The 21,992-nt window shown below is 40.9% G+C and overlaps 1 long non-coding RNA gene across 1 annotated transcript in view; it reads left to right on the top strand.

Annotated features, from left to right (window-relative positions):
• The first annotated feature begins 11,716 nt into the window (after positions 1 to 11,716).
• Positions 11,717 to 21,992, top strand: part of LOC140204250 (uncharacterized) — a 32,204-nt gene continuing 21,928 nt past the window's right edge. Inside the window, exon 1 of the long non-coding RNA XR_011887568.1 lies at positions 11,717 to 11,873. This is a non-coding gene — a long non-coding RNA (uncharacterized lncRNA). The remainder of the gene's footprint in view (positions 11,874 to 21,992) is intronic.

Below are 21,992 nucleotides of genomic sequence, written 5' to 3'. Positions count from 1 at the left end.
ATTGATGGTGCTGCTCCTTGCATTTCTCTTGAAATTATCAGGTCCACCAAGCCTCTGGATAGATGTGTTCCACATTGCAACTGCAGCACGATCTCTTAAGCTACTGGGGGGTGATGGCTAAGGTGTCCTTCTGCCATATTTGCCTCCTTCCTTAATCATCTCTGAAGTCCCCTGGCCATGTCATCCTCTACCCAGACGTAGAAGGTGAGGTTATGGATTCATGACTGAAGTTCTTCTCTGCTAAGTTTATGAACTTCAGAATGAATACTTGCTGATCCCAATGCCTTGTATTTTTAGTCAGCAAGTTGCCTTTTTGATTATTAAAAAGCCTGTCTGAATAGATTGTTGTGTGACGAAGTCAAGAGTACTCATATGAAGGAGAGAATTGTAGCTGAGAATAATGTTGAAATTTTTTCTCTCTCACTTTCCCTCTCCCCTCTTCCTTCTCCATCTCTCTCTACCTAACCCTATCAGACAATGTTCAGGATGTATATATTTTAAGATAACCAACAGCAAAACTCTGATAATCCACTATCCAATGGTTCAGCATCTGGCTCACCAGCTAATATTTGCACCACTTCCTTCACTCTCACATACCTTTTCACACCATGGTGCCATCTTCTCCACACTAACCATCCCCAGTTCCCACACTCCCTTGTCACTTGGCACTTGGTGGAACTTCCAGTCCTGAAACATTTTAAACTTGAAGTCACTTAGCTCCTGATTCCCCTGATCATGCCAATTTGCGTTTTTATTTTGATAGAGAAATCCAAAATCTCTTTACATGTGCTTAACTATGGGTACTTGTGGCCAGTCCATACACCACAAACACTCCACAACCTCTTTTGGCTGGGAATCCACAGATATCAGCATCCCAATCAATGGAAAAATAACAGTATCTTTCCTTTTGATTATCTGGGTGCTATTGCTCTATTTTCTGGCAAGAATCTAGCTTTGAAATCTATTCTTTTATGTTTGACAGTATAATATTTAGTGCTTATGGTATTATCTGTTTCTGGGTCATATTAAGGAGGCAGGTATAATGACTATTGTCTCTTGGGAGTATTACTAGATAGGGTAACTTGCTTTGGTTGAATCAGGTACCAACATACTCACTTCTTGTATTAACCTACTCCTCTCAGTCAGGGTCACGGGAGAGGTTGTGGGGCTAATCATTTTTGGATAAGAGTGTGGATATGGTGGACTGAGGTCTGTAGGTTCTTTAAATATGAGGTAGAGTGATAGACTTACATAAAACACTATAGAACGCCTTAGGAGATTACAGGCATTTTGGCCCACAATGTTGTGCCAATTTTTTAACCTACTCTAAGATCAATCCATTCCTTCCCTCCTACTGTACATAGCTCTCCATTTTCTATCTTCCATATGCCTATCTAAGAGTTTCTTAAATGCCCCTAATAGACTTGCTTCTTTCACCACCCCTGGCAGGGTGTTCCATGCACTCACAACTCTCTGTGTAAAGAACTTAACCACTGACATTTCCCCCCCCCCCCACCTGTATTCTTTCCTCCAATAACCTTAAAAGTATACTCTCTGGTATTAGCCATTTCTGCCCTTGGAAAAGGTTTCTAACTATCCACTCAATCTAAACCTCTTATCATGTTGAACACCTCTAACAAGTCACCTCTCATTCTCCAAAATTGCTGGTGAACGCAGCAGGCCAGGCAGCATCTCTAGGAAGAGGTACAGTCGACGTTTTGGGCTGAGAACCTTCGTCAGGACTAACTGAAAGAAGAGCTAGTAAGAGATTTGAAAGTGGGAGGGGGAGGGGGAGATCCAAAATGATAGGAGAAGACAGGAGGGGGAGGGATGGAGCCAAGAGCTGGACAGTTGATTGGCCAAAGGGATATGAGAGGATCATGGGACAGGAGACCTAGGGAGAAAGAAAAGGGGGGGGGGGGAACCCAGAAGGTGGGCAAGGGGTATAGTGAGAGGGACAGAGGGAGAAAAAGGAGAGAGAGAAAAAGAATGTGTGTATATTGAACATTGACTTCTCAAACTTCTGCTAATGCCCCACCTCCCCCTCGTACCCCATCCGTTATTTATTTATATAGACACATTCTTTCAGGGTTTTATTGAGCTGCAACATTACCTTGCAGTTCCTGAATTCAATCCCCTGACTAATGAAGGCCAACACATCATAGGTCTTCTTAACCAACCTATCAACATGCAGGCCAACTTTGAGGGATCCATGGATGAGGAACCGAAGACCCCTCTGTTCCCCCACACTGCCAAGAATCTTGCCATTAACCCTGTATTCCGCCTTCAAATCTGACCTTCCAAAGTGAATCACTTCACAATTCGCTGGGTTGAACTCCATCTACCACTTCTCAGCCCAGTTCTGCTTCCTGTCAAACATGGACAAAAACGTACATGAATTGGTTTATAATTGGCCAGGTCATGCCACAAAAAAAAACATTTGCGATTCATACAAAGTAAGCAAACCTTTAAGAAAAGATGAAATAAAATTAATATCAACATTTACTCATAGGCAATCTGCCTGTTCTAGGCACAGTCTTGCTTTCTAGAGGATAATATATTTAAAAAGAAAGGGGTTTGGATTCCAGTCTGCAGTGTTCACAATCGTTATAAAGTTATTCATAAGTAGGCTTTTGAATGCGTTGAGGTCAAATTGCAGTATAAGTCAAGAGAACTGCCTGGAAATCAACAAAAAAAGGCTTCAAAGCAAATTCCAGCACTACCAAATTGAAATTGTGGTTTATTGTGAAGTGCTTAAATTGAATATATACTAAAAAAAAACTGATAAACTAATTTTCCTGTTCATTATTCCGATAGATGCCCATGGTTTATTTGCATTAAATTTTTTAAAAATCTTAATTTAACTTTATTCCAGACTTTCTTAATTCCTCAAGCAGAAGTAATGTTCCAGCACGGTAAGACACACTTCAGAGCCTCAACTATGTGCCCACTTGAGGGTAAGATTTGCAGGTTGTTTGTCAATTGAAATCTATTGAGTAAAGGCATACACTCAGAGGCAACTTTATTCGGTATCTCCTGTACCAAATAAAATGTCCACTCTGTGTATATTTATTGTCTTCTGTTGTTGTAGCCCATCTATTTCAAGGTTTGACATGTTGTGCATTTAGAGATGCTCTTCTGTACATTATTGTTCTAATGTGACTTATTTGAGATACTGTTGCCTTCCTGTCATCTTGAACCAATATGGCCATTCTCCTCTGACCTCTCTCATCAACAAGGCTTTCTCTCCCACAGAACTGCAGCTCACTGGATGTTTTTGTTTTTCACATGACCCTCTGTAAACTCTAGAAACTGTTGTGCATGGAAATCCCAGGAAATCAACGGTTTCTGAGGTACTCAAACCACCCTGTCTGGAACCAACAATCATTCCATAATTAAAGCTACTTAGATCACATTTTTTCACCATTCTGATGTTTGGTTTGAACAATAACTGAACCTCTTGACCAGGTCTGTATGCTTTTATGCACTGAGTTGCTGCCACATGATTGGCTGGACCTGCTGCAATTTGGTATTGCCACGATAGGTCTATAGCAAATGCAATCTCACTAGCTCTCCACTCAGCCTCTGATCACCTGGACAATAGCAAACCTACAGCAGGCTGCTGTTTATTGACTACAGCTCAGCATTCAACACTTCAACATAGCCATACCCTCAGTTCTAATCAACAAGCTCCAAAACCTGGGCCTCTGCACCTCCTGCTTCAACTGGATTCTTGGCTTCCTCACTAGGAGAGCACACTCAGTGCGGATTGAAAATAACTTCTCCTCCTTGCTGTTAACACCAGTGCACTTTAAGAATGAGTGCTTAACCCATTGCTCTACTCTCTACTCCCACAATTGTATGGCTTGGACCAGCTCAAACGTCATCTATAAATGCCAATGACACTACTATCGTTGGCCAAATTTCGGATGGTGACGAGGAGGCATACAGGAGTGAGATAGATCAGCTGGTTGAGTGGTGTCGCAACAACAACCTTGCACTCAACATCAGTAAGACCAAGGAATAGATTGTCGACTTCAAGATGGGGAAGTCAAATGAATACATACAATTCCTCTTCGAGGGATCAGTGAAGACAAGGATGAGCAATTTTAAGTTCCTGGGTATTAACATCTCTGAAGATCTATCCTGGATCTATATTAGTGCAATTGCAAAGAAGAAACAACAGCAGCTATATTTCATTAGGAGTTTGAGGAGTCTTGCTATGTCACTAAAGACAGTTTCAAACTTCTGCATGTGTACCATGGAGAGCATTCTAACTGGTTGCATCATCAGCTTTTATAGAGGGGCCAGTGCACAGGGTCAGAAAGTTGCAAACCCTGTCAGTTCCATGATGGAGGATCCAGCATCCAGGACTCCTTCAAAAGGAGGAGGTACAGGAGCCTGAAGACATGCATTCAATGTTACAGGAACAGCTTCTTCCTCTCTGCCATCAGATTTCTGAATGGGCAATGAATCCATGAACACGACCTCGATCTATTTTTGACTCTCTTTTTGCACTACTTACTTAATTTATTTCTTATTGTAACTTACAGTTTTTGTACTATTGCATTGTACTGATATTAAAATTAATTCTGACCCTGATATCTGATCCTGATTCTAATGAGCAGGATGTACAGTACACCTAGTGATGATGAAGGTAATTTATTTCCAAGTCAGGACTGTATTTTAGTTTGAGTGAAATTAATAAGTGGTTACAATCCATTTGCCTGCTGGCTTGCCCTACAAGATGTCAGAGAATAGGAATGATGAATAGGAATTGAGAAATATGGTTGAATTTCTATTGTCCATTTTGCCATAGCCATAGTGATGGGAGAACATTCAGGGTATTCTAGAAGTTATTAAGCTCCTTATATACTGTTGGATCTGTATGCATCCATGGAGTGAAGAATATTCCATTATAAACTTGATTCATGCCTTGTAATTGCTGGGAAAAGAATATGAAGTAGATTTACAGTAGAAGCCTGGCTTACAATTCTAGTTGTTATATTTCCGACCATTGTCGACTCCTTATGTATTTTTGGCAAAGGGGCATTGAAATGATAATACTATTGAGTGCCAAAGATAATTAGACATTCAGCTATTATTGAATGGCACATCTGCAGCGCAAATGTTACTTGTGATTTGTCATATCAAGCCTGCATGTTTTCCAGGTCTTGCTGCAAGCAAATGGAAATGGACTTGAGATGTGTAAGTATCAGCAATTATACCCATACACGGCCTAGTTGCTTTCTGAGAAACAAATGCAACTATGTCCATAGCCTGAGATGATTGGCATTCATAAACATAATCACCTTTTCTTGAACTAAATCTGACTCCATTTTTAATTTTCCTAAATATCCTTCATGACACCATTATTTAAATGCCATCTTTAATTCAATTCTGGATGTAAATTAGATCTAAATGACATCATCATCATTATGAAAGGATGGGAACAACTGGCAAATGGGCAATCCAACCTGAACGTTCCTTCCGCTTTGCTCCATTGTTCATTAAAACAGTGGTGGATCCTGTTGTGATGTGAACAAAGTCACCAGAGAGACACAGAAGCTAGTGTTTTTTTCAGCAAAAGCAAGCCACAGGCATCATAATGAGATACTCTTGGACGAAGGTGCCTGCTTGACCCAATATTACATGATATTTTTATATGCTAAAGATCAAAGGTAACAGCCAGGACAAATCTATAGTGACATTGTATCTACAATGCTTCCTTTGAATTACATATAGTTTTCGAACACCTCCTTCTTCACACCCATACGCTAGTTACTCAAAATGAATGTTAACTCCCACCGACGCCAGGCCACATTCATGCATATGCAGGCTTCTGCAGTCAAACGGACAGATATTGTTCAGAGCTGCATTTTAAATTCAGTCTACAATCCATGTTCAGATATGAAGCCTGGCTGCTGTTAAAATTAGTATTTGCTATATACCGTAACTCCAGAATATGCCCTATCAAATCCAAATCTCAGCTAATGTTCTCCTGTTTGGAAGTATAAGGTCAGCACAGAAATTAGATTGCTTAGTACAATTTACCACAGCATTACACAATCGATAATACCCTTACAATAAAAAAAATGTGTTAAAGACATGTTTTTTGTGTCACTCCAGAGCACTTCCTGGAATCTCATCTAGTTCTGGAAAAAGGGCTTACCCTGGTGGCTTTTCACTACCAAAGCACAACAACAGACTAAAAGAAATAAGTTTGAGTCAAAACCAGTGAAAATCAATGTTCAAAAAAATTACTTGCAAATCCTGGCCAATATTAAAATAAAGAATAGGTTAGTGATTCATGCACAATCCATTAACATGATGTCATCGGGAGGGAAGATTGTGAGGTTTGGTTTCCGGAAAGCTGAGATAAGATTTGCTGTGACACTCCCACCCTCTTGCTCCTCCACTCCCAACCCCCACCCCACCTTCCAGCCTATAATTCACCCCAGTTCTTTTTAATCATAAGATTTGGGATTATGCTTAGCTGGCTGGATCTTTGACTCTAATCTTCAGAAGGAATTGAACAGGCTGTGGTGTTGTTCCTTTATAATCAACATTGTTGCTGTGATGAGTGTGTTCAGACACTATTTCAAGAATCTTGAAGTTTTCTTTTAAATGAGAGATTATCAGCATTACTAAAGATGAAAGAAGGCTATAAACATCAACAAAGTCATCAAAGAAGGGGAAGAGTAAAAACACAATCAAGCTGAGAAAGATGAGAAAGAGATAAAGAGAATTAAAACAGCAGATACGTGTTTGTAATAATATGTCCCTGATATCCCGAGAACTGACTAAATCAGGCACAATATAAGATGGGCTATTAATTTCATTAGGGCAAACATGAGCATCAGTCTCCAGGAGTGTAGGGCAAACCCAAGTACATTGAGCATAAGAACAAACAGGAAGGCAGCCTCTTAAAACAGAATCTGATGACCAGTTCAAGTGAATACTGGAAACTTTGAATAATGAAGAAAAATGTTCAAAATACACAATTGCATGCACATTTTTATGTGCTACAAGACTAAATGAAAGTGAAAACAATCAGTAAATACAGTTAGCACTTCAGAGGAGTGCAATGTGAAATTGAAATTTCACAATGTGAAATGAAATGCTGACATCTGCTCACGTGATGTGTGCTATAGTAACTCATGTTGACATCAATCTGACTGCAGTATATTTTGACATTTTTACAACAAATTGACACAATGAGAGAAGAGGACTGGACTCAACCAGGAAAGCAAGTCTAACAGTAGGAAGGTAGCCTGCTCGAATATTCCTTACCAGCGTAATTGTTGGCAAGTCCTGAACAGAAGAAAACCATGAGTTCTTCCCTAACAGACCCGATGTCCCTAGGCACTGAGGAGAGCACCTCCTAACCTCTTTGGTGAGAGTCTTTCAAACACTTCAATCTTTTCTCTCTTTGCCTTCTTTTCCCTTCTAGTTCACCTCCACTGTGACAATGATCAAGTCAATAAATCAGCAAGAAGAGCAGGTTTCCTCCTTAGCCACCCTTAGCAATAGCTGATCCAATTCAGCGTTACTAATATAACAACTCTTTTTTTTCTGTCTGAACATTCCTGCCACAGGGGGAAGTTGTACTTCTTATGCGACTCCTGAAATTATGCTGTGCATAACGACACTAAAGGCCAAAGAATCAAAGCACAGTTCTTTTCATATCAAGTCAGCTTGAGAAACACTCTTGTTGGCCTGCAGGTTCAATGGGCAGCATCATTTTAATGCCACAAGGGGTGATTGATAAGTTCGTGGCCTAAGGTAGAAGGAGTCAATTTTAGAAAACCTAGCACATTTATTTTTCAACATAGTCCCCTCCTACATTTACACACTTAGTCCAGTGGTCGTGGATCATACAGATCCCTTCTTTGTAGAAGTCGACGTCTTGGACCTCCAGTAGTAGTCCACAGCAGGGGTGATTGATAAGTTTGTGGCCTAAGGTAGAAGGAGATAAGTTATTAACTTCAAACTTTCTGCATAATCACTCAAAGAGTTGAACTGCACATGCATGTAACAAGAGCTGTATAACTCATCTCCTTCTACCCTAGGCCACGAACTTATCATTCACCCCGCTATAGACCACTGCTGGAGGTCCAAGATGCCGACTTCTACAAAGAAGAGATCCGTATGCTCCACGACCGCTGGACTAAGTATGTACATGTAGGAGGGGACTATGTTGAAAAATAAATGTGCTAGGTTTCCTAAAATTGACTCCTTCTACCTTAGGCCACGAATTTATCAATCACCCCTCATAGTTCCATTTCTTTTCAATTTTACAATCACTAGCCCATGCAATCAGAAACATTAATTACCATTTATCTTTTTATATATTAATTACATGTTAATTTTATTCTGTGAGTTCTATTAAATGAAGTCTGTGCTACATCTGCACAGCCCTCTCAACATCTTTTTATAAATCTCGTTTTATTTAAGAAAATCAATAATAATAGATTTAATTTTCATATTCAGCAAGCATTAAAGGGCTATTCTTGTATGTTAAAGGCCAATGAGTGTAAGCATCAATTTGTGGTCAATCAAATCTTTTATCTTATCCAAACAGCATCATCTGAAGGAACATACAGTTTTGATGGTGGCTGAGCAGTTTCTGAAGTTGGAACTGCCATGACTCCTAGCTGATTGTTTTTTGTCGTACTCAGAGAGCAGAGCTGAAAATAGGAAAACATAGTGACAAAGCCCACTGAGTGACAAGTGAGAGATTTGTACGGAGGAAATGCATGAGTCACGGTCTCAGCATTTCAATTGACAGCACGAGATGAATGCATCAGAGTACAAGTGGAGCCAAGCCTTGCTGCTGGGAATGGGAAGTGTTGCATTAAAAACTAGTTGAAGTGGGCTGAAACTACTAGAAACATTATATTTGAAGAGCCAATTAATGTGTAATTGGTACTGGATGTCTGAGGAAGTAGGAACCTCCTGGATTGTTATTGACCTTCAAGATATACAGATTTTTCAAATGCTTCTATTCATTACAATCTTTCAATAATGAATAATCCTAGTTCCTATTGTTTGGCAAAGTCTAGATGCAAAGCAATAAATACATTCATACTGAACTCATTCTAAAATTACAACTGGGATGTCTCACATTTTATCATCTGGAAAACGCCAAGAGTTTTCAATTTCTTTTTGAGCACAAACACAAAAAGGCAGCATATTCTTTAAAGATTGACCATAATTTATGTCCTCAGCCTTCAATAGGTAATCAGTTCAGATCTGCAAATTAAAAATTAATGTGATAGATTAATTGCTATGAAATGGTCCCATTTATAATTTGGAAGGCAAAAGGTAATTGGTCACAGTGAATGCAAAAACTAAAACTTGTTTATTCAAAGCTCCTGCTGTATTCAGAATTACTGCTGCTTGAAAATACGCAGTGGCAATAGAAGGGATGCAGAGTCTGTGAGCCTGGCAGAAACAAAGCACTGTTTCATACTAAAAGAAGGCACTGTGTTTTTGCTTGTGGAACAAGATAATATCAAATACAAGGAGTTAACTGGAGTCATTTCACTTAAAAGGCACCAGATTTCCAAAGGCAGATGCACTTCAAGAAGGGATTCCATTTCTCGGTATATATTTAGTGTGTATCCATTCATAGCACATCACAGAGTCCAATGCCCAGTGTCCCCCAGCAGCAGCATGCCATCATTTTGTTACAGCCTATTACACTTCCTGGATTTAACACTTCATAATACAGAGAATGGGCCCATGTATCCTTACTGGCCCAGTAAGCTCAGGGGAGGAACATAACTGAGATCTTTTCAGCTCAAGGTTAACTTAGGTGGACAACAAATGTGCACTGGTTGTCCGACCTGCCCAAATCTGAGAGTTGACAAAACCATGACGAAATCCACCTCCATTCTCTTGCGGGAGGTTGTATGAAATTTCAATAAACCTATCAAATATTAAAAGGCCCAGATGGAGAGGATGTTTCCTTTTTGTTTGTTTGTTTGTTTATTTATTTATTTTGAACTTAGCCAAAAGGCCGAGAAGTGATTGGAGAGGATGTTTCCTATAGTGGAGGAGGCACAGCCTCAGAATAGAAGGATGTTCCTCTAGAACAGAGATATTTCTTTAGCCAGAAGGTGGTGAAGCTGTGGAATTCATTGCCACAGGTGGCTGTGGAGGCTGTCACTGGATATATTTAAAGCCAAGGTGATTAGTTTCTTAATTAGTAATGGCTTTAAAGGTTACAGGGAGAAGGCAGGAGAATGGGGATCAGAGGGATAATAAATCAACCATCATGGAATGGCAGAGCAGACTCGATGGGCCAAATGGCTTAATCCTGCTCCTATTATCTTATGGTCTTCTGGAGTTGGCACATTGTGATTTCATACCCACTTCTTTATAATGGATTAATAATAATCTTCACATGGAACAGGTGACAGCTACAGTGGAGCGATCAATGCCATTCTGTCTCTATGCTATCGGACATTGATCCATCTAGAAGTCTGATCTCCACTTGAAGGTCTTCAAAAGCATGAATATCAGACAGGGGAATAAAATGTTCCCTGAAAAGCAGCAAGATCCCATTTACAAGCAGATTTCTACTTCCAGTGGTGTCACAAGAATAGTTTGATTTTCTCTTTTCACAAAGGGATGTTGTGCATGAGTAGCTCGGAGTTCTCTGTGACTCGAGAAATGCTGCCAATCACCAGATTGCTCTGCTGTAAGGACACAGAGGTGTCATGTTGAACCAGATCACGTTCCCAATCACAAGGAATATTTATTTATTTAAAGATACAGAACAGTTACGGGGGCTTCCAGCCCAAAGAGCCCCACTGCCCAATTACACCAATATGACCAGTTAACATTTTTTAGAGTAGTCTGGGAGGAAACCAGAGCAGCCGGAGGAAACACATGTGGTCTCGGGGAAACCATATTAACCCCTTACAGACAGTGACAGGAGTTAAACCCAGGTCACTGGCACTGGAATAGCATTATTTTAACTGCTAAGCTACCGTGCCATCCCAAAAATAATCTGCATGTGGACAATACACGAAGCCTCACCTGCGTGCCACTCACAGCAGAAACCCCTGTTCGTGGCATATAGGAATTATCTCCCACTTGTAAGAGCAGAGGCTGCTAGTGACATCTCTTTTCATCGTGAGCAGAGTCCTTTTGCACATACATCTGACTCTGCAGAGGAGAAAAAAATTAAGACTTGTGATCTATTCGCAATGCCATATCTAGATAAGGGGGCAGAAAATCCAATTGTCCATCAATACCATCTGCATGCCAGCAGATAATAACATCCACAGCACCTGATATGGGAGCTACTTCTTTCATTGATTGGTCCCAACAACTGGGCTTAATTTACTGTAGCCAATTAGGTCTTGTTTCTCTTTGTGCAAAATAGTCTATTACTTATTTTTGAGAGAAACACAATTGTGAAAAAAAGGTGCAAACCAATTTCTAGACTGTTAATATTATTCCACTGTTTGTTGTTTTTGCCAAGGCTTCAAAACCATAGAACTCCTTATCTTTCCAAACCTTCCTTGCTTTTGCAGTATCTAAGTACATCCTGTGCATTTGGCCAGCATATAAAAATGAACAAACACCGCAAGCTCTTTTCACCCACTTCCCTGGTGCAGCCACCATTTCCTGCATCTTACTGCTGCTCTGAGTAATTCAAAGCTGTATTTCCGCCATTTTAAGTTCTTTTATCATTACTCAAGTAAAATGCCAATCACTTGGGGCAGAGCAGTAGAGTATTGGCAACAGAAACGGCTCAGAAAGGGATTGAAAGCAGAAGACCACTTTCATAAATGGAGGGGACAAAATGAATGCCAGTATATCAAGAAAGAGAAAAACTGATGCAAATTAACTCAAAGGTATGTGAAATATGCTGTCCTGAATATGATGTCACTTGTATACATCCTGTGGTATCCATGTTAGACAGCTGAGTTTCACACACGAAAAAAGAGATCAAATCAGCCTGCCTTTCAAAGCCAAGTCTGGCGTCACTTCATTGAAACTTTGTGGTTTATTTTTTCTTATGCTTTAAATATTTTCACTCTGGAATCAGGTGTCTAGTTATTCATCACAACACACAAAAATGTTCAGCAGATTAGGCAGCATCTACAGCATGAAGAAGAAAAAACGGTCGGCATTTCAGGCCAAGACCAATCTTTGCTTCTCAGTAAGAAGTAAAATAGGTCAACAAAAATATTGATTGAACAGTAATAAATATAAACCATCATCTGAATCTTAACTTTTTGTTGAAGCAGGTTAAAATCCAAGGAACTTTAATTTTGTATTTGTAGAAGAAATGTAAACATCTTATTTGAGGTTCTGCTGTTGAAAAACCTATAGTACCTAAAATATCAGATGCTGCGGAACTGACCTTGAACTTAAAAGCTTTATCTCTTGCATTCTAAGATAGCATAGTATGCAAATAAATGCAAAAAAGTTGTGGGTTGGGTCTGGATTCTGGTTGAGATTAGGATTGTCAGTCTAGGAAGAGGAGGACGTAAAAAGGGGATTGAGGAGGAGGGACTTTTTTTTCAAGTATATAAAGAGTAAAAGACAGGTGAGAGTAAATATAGGACCGATAGAAAATGATACTGGAGAAATTGTAATGGGAGATGAGGAGATGGCAGAGGAACTGAACGAGTATTTTGCATCAGTCTTCACCAAGGAAGACATCAGCAGTATACCGGACACTCAAGGGTGGCAGGGAAGAGAAGTGTGCGCAGTCACAATTACGACAGAGAAAGTACTCAGGAAGCTGAATAGGCTAAAAGTAGATAAATCTCCTGGACCAGATGGAATGCACCCTCGTGTTCGGAAGGAAGTCGCTGTGGAGATTGCGGAGGCATTAGCGATGATCTTTCAAAAGTCGATAGATTCTGGCATGGTTCCGGAAGACTGGAAGATTGCAAATGTCACTCCGCTATTTAAGAAGGGGGCAAGGAAGCAAAAAGAAAATTATAGACCTGTTAGCTTGACGTCGGTGGTTGGGAAGTTGTTGGAGTCAATTGTCAAGGATGAGGTTACAGAGTACCTAGAGGCATATGACAAGATAGGCAGAACTCAGCATGGATTCCTTAAAGGAAAATCCTGCCTGACAAACCTATTACAATTTTTTGAGGAAATTACCAGTAGGCTAGACAAGGGAGGTGCAGTGGATGTTGTATATTTGGATTTTCAGAAGGCCTTTGACAAGGTGCCACACATGAGGCTGCTTAACAAGATAAGAGCCCATGGAATTACAGGAAAGTTACATACGTGGATAGAGCGTTGGCTGATTGGCAGGAAACAGAGAGTGGGAATAAAGGGATCCTATTCTGGTTGGCTGCCGGTTACCAGTGGTGTTCCACAGGGATCAGTGTTGGGGCCGCTTCTTTTTACATTGTACATCAACGATTTGGATTATGAAATAAATGGTTTTGTGGCTAAGTTTGCTGACGATACGAAGATAGGTGGAGGGGCCAGTAGTGCTGAGGAAACAGAGAGTCTGCAGAGAGACTTGGATAGATTGGAAGAATGGGCAGAGAAGTGGCAAATGAAGTACAATGTTGGAAAGTGTATGGTTGTGCACTTTGGCAGAAAAAATAAATGGGCAGACTATTATTTAAGTGGGGAAAGAATTCAAAGTTTTGAGATGCAACGGGACTTGGGAGTTCTCGTACAGGATTCCCTTAAAGTTAACCTCCAGGTTGAGTCGGTAGTGAAAAAGGCAAATGCAATGTTGGCATTCATTTCTAGAGGAATAGAGTATAAGAGCAGGGATGTGATGTTGAGGCTGTATAAGGCACTGGTGAGACCTCACTTGGAGTACTTGGTCTCCTTATTTAAGAAAGGATGTGCTGACGTTGGAGAGGGTACAGAGAGGATTCACTAGAATGATTCCGGGAATGAGAGGGTTAACATATGAGGAACGTTTGTCCGCTCTTGGACTGTATTCCTTGGAGTTTAGAAGAATGAGGGGAGACCTCATAGAAACATTTCGAATGTTAAAAGGCATGGACAGAGTGGATGTGGCAAAGTTGTTTCCCATGATGGGGGAGTCTAGTACGAGAGGGCATGACTTCAGGATTGAAGGGCGCCCTTTCAGAACAGAAATGTGAAAAAATTTTTTTAGTCAGAGGGTGGTGAATCTATGGAATTTGTTGCCATGGGCAGCAGTGGAGGCCAAGTCATTGTATGTCTTTAAGGCAGAGATTGATAGGTATCTGAGTAGCCAGGGCATCAAAGGTTATGGTGAGAAGGCGGGGCAGTGGGACTAAATAGGATAAAATGGATCAGCTCATGATAAAATGGCGGAGCAGACTCGATGGGCTGAATGGCCTACTTCTGCTCCTTTGTCTTATGGTCTATGGACGTTCATGATCAGTTGCTGTGTGCAAGAGTCAGGGTTGAGATGAATGGAGAAGGTTTATCCTAGTGATCAGGGAAGGATGGTTGCAACCTTTAAGCTTTTAACAGATCAGGCTCGTGACTACAGTTTGAGAAGTCACAGAGACCATCATTCTGAAAGGTAAATATTAAAATTTAAAGAAAAGTTCTTAGTACTAGAACATAGAACATAGAAAATCTACAGCACATTACAGGTCCTTTGGCCCACAATGTTGTGCCAAATATGCAACCTACTCTAGAAACTGCCTAGAATTTCCCTAACCCACAGCCCTCTATTTTTCTAAGCTCCATGTACCCATATAAGAGGCTCTTAAAAGACCCTATTGTATTCACTTTCACCACAGCCGCCGGCAGTGCATTCCACGCACCCATTACTCTGTGTGAAAAACCTATCCCTGACAACCCCAGGTACCTACTTCCAAGCACTTTAAAACTATGCCCCCTTGTGTTAGCCATTTCAGCCCTGGGAAAAAGCCTCTGGCTATCCACATGATCAATGCCTCTCATCCTCTTAAACACCTCTATCAGGTTACCTCTCATCCTCCATCTCTCCAAGGAAAAAAGGTCAAGTTCACTCAACCTATTCTCATAACTCATGCCCTCCAATCCAGGCAACATCCTTGTAAATCTCCTCTGCACTCTCTCTATATAGTATCCAGACTGCACAGCTCGGACCGATTCAGACAAGATCTCTTTAATGACTATACAAGACTGACAGGAGTTGTGAAGATCCTTTTCTACACCAGTGGACAATCAGTATATCCACAAGTTCCTCGCTTTCAATTCGGATTGACAATGATCTCCTGTGTGCTTAGCCCCCTGCACTACTTGTTTTACTCCAATGACTGTATGGTTAAGCACAGCTCCAGTGCCATATTCAAGTTGTCATAGACCGAATCAATCGCCATCCTATATGCTGACTCATCACCACCTTTGTGATGAATCAGCATATAGGAGGGAGATTGAAAACCTGGCTGAGTGGCGCCATAGCAACAACCTCTCACTCAATGTCAGAAAGAGCAAGGAGCTGATTATTGACTTCACAAGAGGAAACCAAAGGTCCATGAGCCTGTTTTCATCGGAGGATCAGAGGTGTAGAGGGTGAGCAAATTTAAATTCCTTGGTGTTAATATTTCAGAAGACCTGTCCAGGTCCAGCACGTAAGCGCAATTATGAAAAAAGTACAGCAGCACCTCTACTTCCTTAGGAGTTTGCAGAGATTTGACGTGTCAGTTAAAACTTTGACAAACTTTTATAGATGTTTGGTGGAGAGTATATTGACTGGCCACATCACAGCTTGGTATGGAAATACCAATGCCCTTGAACAGAAAATCCTACAAAAAGTAGTAGATTCAGCCCAGTACATCATGGGTAAAGCCCTCCCCACCATTGAGCACATCTACATGAAACACTGTCCCAGAAAAACAGCATCCATCAACAAGGACCCCCACCACCCAGGACATGCTCTCTTCTCACCACTGCCATCAGGAAGAAAGTACAGGAGCCTCAGGACTCAAAGCAGCAGTTTCAGAAACAGTTTCTACCCCTCAACAATCAGGCTCTTGAACCAAAGGGGATAACTTCAACTCAACTTCATTTGCCCCATCATGGAAATGTTCTCACAACCAATGGACTCACTTTCAAGAACTCTTCATCTCATGTTTTCAATATTTATTGCTTATTTATTTATTATTATTACTTCCTTTTTGTATTTGCACAGTTTGTTGTCTTCTGTACTCTGGTTGAAAACCCATGCTGGGTGTTCTTTCATTGACAAACAAGAGAAAATCTGCAGATGCTGGAAATCCAAGCAACACACACAAAATGCTGGAGGAACTCAGCAGGTCAGGCAACATCTATGAAAAAAAGTACAGGTGCCGTTTTGGGCCGAAACTCTTCGGCAGGACTGGAGAAAAAAAGCTGAGGAGTAGATTTGAAAGGTGGGGAGAGGGAAGAGAGAAATGCTAGACGATAGGAGAAACTTGGAGGGGGAGGGATGAAGCAAAGAGCTGGGAAGTTGATTGGTGAAAGAGACAGAAGACCATGGAAGAAAGAAGAAAGAGAGGGGTGAGGTGGGTAAGCACCAGAGGGGGAGCAATGGGCGGGCAAGTAGATAACACCAGAGAGGGAAAAGGGGATGGGAAATTGTGAAGGGGAGGGGGGAGGTGGAGGCATTACTGAATGTTTGAGAAATTGATATACATGCCATCGGGTTGGAGGCTACCCAAACAGAATATAAGGTGTTGTTCCTCCAACCTGAGTGTGGCCTTATCACGACAGTGGAGGAGGACATGGGTAGACATATTGGAATGGGAATGGGAAGTGGAATTAAAAGGGGTGGCCACTGGGAGATCCCGCTTGTTCTGGCGGAAAGAGCACAGATGCTCTGCGAAGCGGTCTCCCAATCTACATCGGATCTCACCGATAGACAAGGGCTCACACCAGGACCACCGAGCACAGTATATGACCCCAACAGACTCACAGGTGAATTGTCACCTCACCTGGAAGGTCTATTTGGGGCCCTGAATAGTAGTGAGGGAGGAGGTGTAGGGGCACTTGTTCCACTTGTAAGGATAAATGCCAGGAGGGAGATCAGTGGGTAGGAACGAATGGACAAGGGAGTCACGTAGGGAGCAGTACCTGCAGAAAGCAGAAGTGGGGCAGAGGGAAAGATGTGTTTGGTGGTGGGATCCAGTTGAAGGTGGCGGAAGTTTTGGAGGATTATGGGTTGGACATGGAGGCTGATGGGGTGGTAGGTGAGGACAAGAGGAAACCTATCCCTGGTAAGTGCAGACATGTGTGAAAGGAAAGAGATGCGGCTGATGACAGCATTGATGGTCGAGGAAGGGAAACTCTTTTCTTTGAAAAAGGAGGACATCTTCGTTCTACAACCATAGAATGAAAAGCCTCATCCTGAGAGCAGATGTGGTAGAGACGAAGGAATTGAGAGAAGGGGATGGCATTTTTACAAGTTGCAGGGTGGGACCAAGGTGTAGTCCAGGTAGCTGTGAGAGTCCGTTGGTTATTAATAGATAACAGTGGATAAGCTGTGTCCCAAGATAGAGACAGTGAGATCAAGAAAGGAAGGGGAGTGTCGGAAATGGACCAGGTAAATTTGAGGGCTGGGTGGAAGTTGGAGGCAAAGTGGATGAAATCGACGAGTTTGGCACAGGTGCAGGAAGCAACACCAATGCAGTCGTCAATGTAGCGTAGGAAAAGTGCGGGACAGTCACTAGTGTAGGCTTGCAACATTGGTGTGCCCAGTTTTACTCTTCAGCTTTTTCTCTCCAGTCCTGTTGAAGGCTTTCGGCCCGAAACGGCGATGGTACTTTTTTACCATAGATGCTGCCTGACCTGCTGAGCTCCTCCTGCATTTTGTGTGAGTTGCTCTTTCATTGATTCTATTTTGGTTATTATTCTGTAGATTTATTGAGTCTGTACAGAAGAAAATGAATCTCAGGGTTGTATATGGTAACATGATAATAAATTTAAACTTTGAATACATTCATGGACCATACATGCTCAGACACAAACCACAGCTGCAGTTCAATGGTATTCATTGCATACTGATGAATGCAACCATGCACACTGAGTTTTCAATGAGTCATCATGTCAAAGACACAAAAGACATAGAAGAAAAATCATGGGCTTAGCAGGGTGTCTTAAAATCCTATTTTCCTACATAGTGGCTACTTTATTAGGTACTGCTGTACACCTGTTCATTAATGCAAATAACTAATCAGCCAATCATGTGGCAGCAACTCAATGTATAAAAGCATGCAGACATGGTCAAGAGAGTTAGCTGTTGTTCAGACCAAACATCATACTGGGGAAGAAATATGATCCAGGTTACTTTGACCGTGGAAAGATTGTTGGTGCCAGATGGAGTGGTTTGAGTACATCAGAAACTGCCGATCTCCTGGGATTTTCATGCACAATAGTCTCTCAAGTTTACAGAGAATTATGCGAAAACATTCAGTGAACGGTAGTTCTGTGAGTGAAAATGCCTTATTAATGAGAGAGGTCAGAGGAGAATGGTCAGACTGGTTTTGAGCTGACAGAAGGAGACAGTACTGTAACTAAATAACCATATGTTGTAACATTGATGTGCAGAAGAGCACCTCTAACACACAACAGAGTAAACCTTGAAGTGGATGGGCTAAAACAGCAGAAAACCATGAACATACACTCAATGACCACTTTATTGGTTACAGGAGGTACCTAATAAAGTGGCTACTGAGTTTATATTGAAATGGTATTGTATTGAATAATTACACTGCATTGCACACTGTAATAAGCAAACTCCTGTGCATCCCAGGAATCTGTCTCTGAGAAATTATTTATGCAATTTATGCCATATTTAGTGAGGAATGTTTCCAATATTGACAGGTAGTAAGTGGGAACTGACGAGAACCAATGACTAATGGCAACAATCTGAGGTGAAAAAAACAGAAAATGCTGGCGTTCCTCTTTGGTTTCTCCTTCCACATATTCCATTGATGACGATGGAATGAACTTCAGAGGCAGACTACAATGCCTTGGCGCTGCAGTGCTACAAACCAGGGATGAATTGGTTGAAAAACTATTTTCTATTCTGCTTGGACCACTAATCCATATGCCAGCATATTCACATGAGGACCAAATCAAATGTTTTCATGCCCGTAGGGGCTGCACAAGCTATCTGATGATTTATTTTGTGAGCGCAACTCAGCTGCCCCACATGGATACACGTTTCCATTATACCCAACTGATTGATATCTGTGAGCAGTCGATCTAAAATTGTGTATCATAAACCTGCTTAATGTGTCAGTGGTTTCTTCAGAAATTCAGGAAGGGATGTGCATGGTATGGGTTCAATTTCTGCTTTTAAATAAATCTGTTTCTTACATTTAAAACGACGAACCACATTCCAAAGGAGTTTGTTTTTTTTTCTGAATAAATTCATATAAAATCTCTTTGTGCAGATTTCTAGTGCAGCTGACTGCACTTTTATAATAGCGTTCAAAATTTTCTGAAAGCTGTTAAAGTAAATGTGTGAACCGATGTGTCAACAGGAGAAACAAAACTCCAATGCCTTGCCAAACTTATCAGCTTCAATTTTTGTAACTGTCAACAGGATATATGAATATAGGAGTTATCACAGCTGAATGCAAGTCCTCAAGCTATAACCACGCTGTCAATGTTATCATGGCTCTGTGAATAGCAAAAGGGGTGAGAATTCCTGTCGGTTTTGTTCCCTTTATCCCTATCATTACAAGAAAACGGAGGTCGGATGTAATGTTTGATCTGCCTCAGTTACAAAATTAATTGATGTAACGTACATGTTAACGTCATCTGTGGCAATTAGCTGCCTACAACTAAGCTGTATGATTAAACAAAACTTTGAATTTCACTTAACCACCTTTTGTCACATCAGGGAGATGATTAGGAAACGAAGAATTCAGTACTGTAGACTGAACAATGTGACACCTTGTAAACAATCTTCTCATGTTTTCCACTAATGCTTTGATGTAACTCACTTTTATGGTTAGATGTACTTAAAACACATGAACAGAAAGAAATAGGAACAGATTTTAGCAACCTGGGCCCCCAAAGCTTGCCCACCGTTCAATATGATCATAAATGATCCACCCAGCGTTCATCCCCTTTCTGTGTCAGCTCCCCATAACTCACGATTCCCCGAATGTGTCCAGTGCCTCTGTCACCATTTTCTTTTGTATTGCTCACAACAATAATATAATATAAAATGATGTTTAAAATACAATGTACTCTTTATCATTTTGAAGCCTGTAAGTAATTTTGCTTAATCTGACTTAGTTTGTGACAGGCCTGTGTCGCTGCTTTTTCTCCCTTCAACCCTTTCCTGATCCTTTAACCCCTAAGGCCTAAGCGGATATAGTACTACAAGCATCATTTCATCTTTTTCTCGTATTCCAACTGAGGATAATTTTTTTGCTTGAGTTGTGAAACAATTTGCTGCAGTGTTATCTCCGGACATGATAAAATGTTTCCCAATAAAAAAAAAAGCATTTAAAATATAGAGTTTGTCGTAATGTGCACGTAAGGATACCTCAAACACCAGTGAGGTAACGATGAGGTAATTTTGTTTTGAATGAACTAACGGAGGATAAATATGGGCCAGGATACTGTAGAGCATACCCTATATCAGCATGGGATTTATTTTCAATTCCTCGTGAGCATCAGAACATTGGTTCAATGTTACTCCTGAAAGTTACCATTTTCAACAGCTTCGTTCTTCCTGGATACTGCTGTGATGTGTTTACTCAGAGTGTTGGAGTTGTACAGCACAGAAGCAGGCCCAACTCATTCATGCCAATTGTGATGCCTATCTACACTAATCCCGTTTGCCTACATTCAGCCTTGTGGCCCTCTACTCCTTTCCTATCCAAGTATCTATCCAAATTCTTTTTAAGCATTGCATTTGAACCTGCCTCTACAAATTCAGCTGGAAGCTTGTTCATGTAACCACCGTCCTCTGTGCGAAAGACTCCTCGCCTCTCATTTAAATTCCTCCCTCACTCCTTAAACCTACTGTATGTCCTCCAGTTTTAGACTCCCATGCACTAGGAAAAAAGACTCTGACTATCTACTTATGTCATTCATAATTTTGTAAACTTATTTCAAGTCATCTATCAGCCTCCTGAGTTCCAGTGAGAATAAATGCAGCCTTTCCAGTCTTGGATTCCTCATGTCCTAACCTTTGGACCAACCTACCATACAGGACTTTGTCAAAAAACTTGCTAAAGTCTGTATAAATCAAGTCTACTGCCCCGTCTTCATTGATTTTCTTGGTTACCTCATTAATTATGCACTTCGCAGACAGATCATTCAGCCTGTCAGAGAGCATGTTACACTTCTGCCCAGTCGTTTTCTTATCCCACATAAACTTTCCTATCTAGGTTGGGAGATTATGTCGTGACTGGGAGGCGTAACTAATGGTAGGTAGTCCTCTGCCCACGCCCTTCACAGTTGATCCGAAACTGCTAGCAGTGAACCATGCTGCTACTCTTCTTGTGATCACCTAAACAAACTGAATTAGGGAGATTTGTAAGGCTGGTTCATATCATAAAGGGTTAATTAAAAATGAGTAACAGATTTTAAAAGGCAAGTAAAGATACTGCCCTTTGGGACATCGAGATAGTAAACTTATAGTTACTAGAAAACAAGTCCAATAATTATTGAGAATATGAAATGGAAACAAACTTTCTGACTTGCTATTTGAGGGAAATGGAAAACAGTCCCACCCATCTCCCATTCAACTGGGAATTCAGGATTTTCAATTGTTTTCTCCAACTCTTGTAAATATGTGCCATAGAAAACAGTGGACAAAAGCCCAACGTCAATCTCTCATCGGTTGTATCCACACTCTACCGACAACAATTCAGATCAACACTCTGACAAAAGCCCAACGTCAATCTCTCATCGGTTGTATCCACACTCTACCGACAACAATTCAGATCAACACTCTGAACTGCTATAAATAGAAAAAAGGTAGCGTTGCCTTTGTTTGAGGCACAGGAAGTAAAATAGTAAAATATTTTCAGATTAATTGCATCTTTGAAAGGGATATA

This window comes from Mobula birostris, chromosome 10 (genome assembly GCF_030028105.1).
Source record: "Mobula birostris isolate sMobBir1 chromosome 10, sMobBir1.hap1, whole genome shotgun sequence".
Classification (NCBI taxonomy): domain Eukaryota; kingdom Metazoa; phylum Chordata; class Chondrichthyes; order Myliobatiformes; family Myliobatidae; genus Mobula; species Mobula birostris.
Note: the sequence above shows the minus strand (reverse complement) of the source record. Positions and strands in the feature narration are given on the sequence as shown.